Here is a 4,822-nt window from a genome sequence, read left to right as displayed (position 1 = left end):
TCTCTCTCTCTCTCTCTCTCTCTCTCACATACACACACACACATACATGTTAAATAATTATTTCTTTTACTTGACTGTTGATGGTGAACAGAGAAATGCTCCCAGTAAGCTGAGTTTACAAAATGGTTTCAATTCCTCACTGAGCTTTTTCATTTCGGTGGAATCATTAATGACACTGAAAAAATCTTGAACATCATGCAATTCTTACTTCCTATATATAGGAGAAACAGTGGAGGCACAATGGCCCAGTGGTTAGGGTAGTGGACTCGCGGTCATAGGATCACGGTTTCGATTCCCAGACCGGGTGTTGTGAGTGTTTATTGAGCGAAAACACCTAAAGCTCTACGAGGCTCCGGCAGAGGATGGTGACGAACCCTGCTGTACTCTTTCACCACAACTTTCTCTCACTCTTACTTCCTGTTTCTGTTGTGCCTATAATTCAAAGGGCCAGCCTTGTCACACTGTGTCATGCTGAATATCCCCGAGAACTACGTTAAGGGTACACGTGTCTATGGAGTGCTCAGCCACTTGCACGTTAATTTCACGAGCAGGCTATTCCGTTGATCAGATCAACTGGAACCCTCAACGTCGTAAGCGACGGAGTACCGACAAAACAACAACGTAGGAGAAACAATTTCTACACTCCTTTTACATCTAAGGTCTTGTATACTAATGCAAACCAAAAAGATAAAGAATAAGTATTTATCACATCCATTAGTACAAAACAGTCAATATCTGTAGTTTTGATAATCAGCCATATACATCAAAGAATTGTCAGACCTAATTAATTTATAGGAAATTGGTGTTAGTATGACATCAGCAGTGTAAGTGAAATAAAGTTGTACAGTTTGGAGTGAAAAACCAAGCTGGGATAAGAGACAAGCTTCTGAGAAGAATACTTCCAATACTCACCATGACATAACCAATTTGTAAAAATAATCATCACAGCTTCAGTTCATGAATATTATATCAATGAATGTTAGAAACTATAATTCTGTTATTTCCAAAAAGTTAGAAACCAATATTATATCAATAAGAATTCCATCATGTTTGTATGTATGTCCATCTTACAGTGTCTGTGTTTTCTCTTAGATTCAGTATTCATTTTATTAAAGGTAGTGAACTGACAGAAATGGTGGAGGACCAGAGGAGATTACTTGTACAGTTTATTTTCATTTCATTATGTCCTTGAGTTCAAATCTAACCAGGATCGACTTTGCCATTCATTCCTCATGAATCAATGTAGTAAATTCCAAACATGTATTAGTGAGGATAAATTCTGTTGACTGTATCCCACTTCCACTAATAAACATATGGCTTTGTACTGATGTAAGAAATTCTTCATTTTATTTGACTAGCACTGGTCTTTTTTCAACCATTCTATGTATGTTTCCTTTTGAATAATATAATTTCATTTTCTTTTATCATCATTATCATCATTTAGCATCCATTTTCTATGTTGGCATGGGTTAGACAGTTCAACAGGAACCGGCAAGTCAGAAGACTGTATCAATCCCTGATATCTGCTTTGGTATGGTTTCTATGGCTGGATGCCCTTCCTAATGCCAACTACTTTACAGAGTGTATTGAGTGCTGTTTATGTGGCTCCAGCACCAGTGAGGTTGCCAAGTAACTTGCAAGACAAGTCTCTGTAACTAAGGTGTGGAGTAATATTGAGGGAGAGAAAAAGGACTTTTGCAATAGAAGGGAAACATGGCTACCTCAGGTGGGAAGAGAGTGGAGAGAGAGAAAAGAGTAAGAGAGAGGAGAGAGAAAAGATGATAAAGATGTAATGGGGAGGCCATTCACCCAAGATACTGCAAGGTGTATATAGTGAAGTGGAGCCGAGACTGGAGAGGGTAAGTGGGTTGCTGAGTTCAAGAGATTGCAAAAGGAGAATGGTAGATAGAGTGAGGGAATATAATGAGTGAGCACAAGTAGAGGGAGGGGATATTAGGAGGATATAGTGTAAGGAAGAGATACCACAGAGACATATTGTGTGGAGGTAGGTACATGAGGGAGAGTGGAAGAGGATAGAGCAGAGGAGTGGGGAGAGGACTGTGGGAGAGATTTGTTTGGGAGGCAGACTGTGTGCAGGGGGGAAGGGCATGGACATAAAAGACATGCCTTTATGACCTCGATTTTACTTAGCTGGACATGTCTTCTGAAGCACAGCAAATTACCAATGGTCTTGGTCCTTTGTCCTCTCCTCTGTGAGACTCAACATCTGAAGATCATTTCTCACCACTTCATTTTCCATGGCTTCCTGGGTCTTCCACTTCCACAGGTTTCCTCCACATTTAGAAATCAGTACTTCTTTATGCAGCTGTCCACATTTATGTGCATCACATGACCATGTAGGTGCAGCCTTCGCTCTTTCACACTACATCTGATTCCTCTTATGACTGATTTTTCTCTGAAAACATTTACATTTGTCATACATGCAAACTAACATTGCACATCCAATGGAGCATGTTGGCTTCATTCCTTTCAAGTTTTTGCATGTCCTCTGCAGTCACAACCCATGTTTCACTATCATATAGCATAACTGACCTTACACAGGCATCCTACAATCTGCATTTCATGCTTAGAGAGAGGCTCTTTGTTACCAACAAAGGTAATAGCTATCTGAACTTTGCCCAGCCAGTTCTTATTGTAGCAATTGCATTTTCAGAACAACCTCCTCCACTACTAATTTGATCATCTACGTAATGGAAACATCTACGCAATGTGCTACATCTAAGGATCTCCTGGATATTTGAGGAAGTTTGAAATTACTTTATCTTATATATAATCTGTTTTTTCCACTAGCTACAGGAATAATATTCACATAAAAAACACAGAGTCAATTACTGCAACCTTAAAATATTACTGCTACTCAACTTTTTGGTTCTGGAAGAATGTAAGTCAATCCTAGTCAGGTTTGAAGTCAAAACATGAAGTGACAAATTCAGACATTAAATTTGTTGTTCTTCTCCTTTCAATTAATTCACTTCTGTCAGCTCCAAGGAATCATTTATTTGTATATCTTTTAATTAAATCACTTATTTGAGCAATTATACAAGGTTCTTTGAGAAAAAACACCTAACAACCTAACAAATTGGTATCATATTTCATAGGATCACACACATTGAGACAAGAGATAAGATAATTTTTCATGTACTAAATATTAAGTAAGTTTCTTGGATTGAATACATGAAGTAATGAAAATTAGACAAGTTAGAGGATATTGCAATATGCAATGTTATGCAGAAGGAGAACATTTAATTTATGCCTATTTTGCTCAATTACTCACATTAAAAGCAAACATATTAGATTGTTCTCGTATATTTTGACATATTCTTACATTTCTATGCTTTTTGTAAAATGGAGCTAAATCACCGCAGAAAATCTAATAATCAATAAATAATTACGCACAATCCAGCACCTAATAGAAAATCTAAGATAAATTCAAAGTAAACTACAAATTATTTAATCACACCACCGACAAATGCATGATAGGTAAATCAATCTTTGCCAATATAGCAAAATTCTAGTTTATGATAGGTTTAAATAGCAATTTGTGGTAAGCATTCAGAGTATGCAGGGGAATGAGGGGATACATATCTTCTGATGAGTGGTCAACAAACTATATCGAAGCAATCTCCTTTATTTTTCCTGTATATGAAGAGAATAGCAAGGTGTATTCAAATCCTTAAATTTCTACAGTGCAAGGTTCAGTATCTTCAATTTGACTACTCCCAGTTTGTCTTAGGTTTCCTAATACAAGCTGTGTTATGTGTGTATGTATGTGTATGTATGTATGTGTATGTATGTATGTGTATGTGTGTGTGTGTGAGCATGCATACGTGCATGGATGCACTCACTTTATTTTGCTGCCTATCCTTTTAAATTGCTTTAACAGAATCTATAATGTTTTCACTATTATGGATTTAGGCAGCAGCTTTGAAATTGAAAGTTAGCTAATGAACTACAGTGTTTAAAGATAACATGGCTGTATGCTCTAACCATCTTGTAAACAGATATGAATTTGAAATTGTTAAGGTGAAATTTATAAGAATCAGTACAGACAAACATTAAATTACTTTGTTTGTGTTTGTATTCTTCCTTATCAGTTAGCCTTGTTATCAAAAGTATCAACAGATTTCAGAATCTACTTGGTTTAATCATTGAAAAACCATAGAGTGAAGAAGTTATAGGATAAGAAATAATTAGTGAGGAATGAAATAAGATTTGTTGTTATTGATCTCCAGGTCAGCTTTGATCCATGATGAAAGGCACTCCAACTGTGATCAACTTGTTTCTCTTAAAACATATTGTATCTAGAACTACATTATCCAATCTGTTCTTCCTTTAGCAGGTGATGATGTAAACTTGAGAGACAAGGTGTGCAACATTGAGATTATCTGTATATCAGAAGTAACTGACAATCTATATATGTATGTATGTATGTATGTATGTATGTATGTATGTATGTATGTATGTATGTGTATGTGAGAACACAAACTTTGCTGGTACTGATATGTAATACATGCTTGATGAAGAATTGTTGCAAGTAAACAATAGAGAGTTGATGAGAAAAAAAAATGCATTGAATTAAAACATGGGCATAAGTAATTACAATAAAGTTTGCAAGGTTTTTCATGTGAGAAAAGAGTATGAAAATATATTAAAGAAAATATATTAAAGATCTGTCCAATCCAGAGCTGCTTGATAAAGCACTAATTAAATTATTAATGATAAAGAGTTCTTCTACACTTTCTTCTTTCTCACCTCAGTGGGTTTTTTTTTATTTTTCTTACACCCAGCTTTCTTCTTCTTC

General features: G+C 35.9%; 1 protein-coding gene across 1 annotated transcript in view; it reads left to right on the top strand.

Moving 5' to 3' along the window:
* Positions 1-4,822, top strand: part of LOC106872357 (mRNA-decapping enzyme 1A) — a 329,154-nt gene that overhangs the window by 281,627 nt on the left and 42,705 nt on the right. The gene's annotated exons all lie outside the window — the stretch shown is intronic.

This window comes from Octopus bimaculoides, chromosome 3 (genome assembly GCF_001194135.2).
Source record: "Octopus bimaculoides isolate UCB-OBI-ISO-001 chromosome 3, ASM119413v2, whole genome shotgun sequence".
Taxonomy (NCBI): Eukaryota; Metazoa; Mollusca; class Cephalopoda; order Octopoda; family Octopodidae; genus Octopus; species Octopus bimaculoides.
Note: the sequence above shows the minus strand (reverse complement) of the source record. Positions and strands in the feature narration are given on the sequence as shown.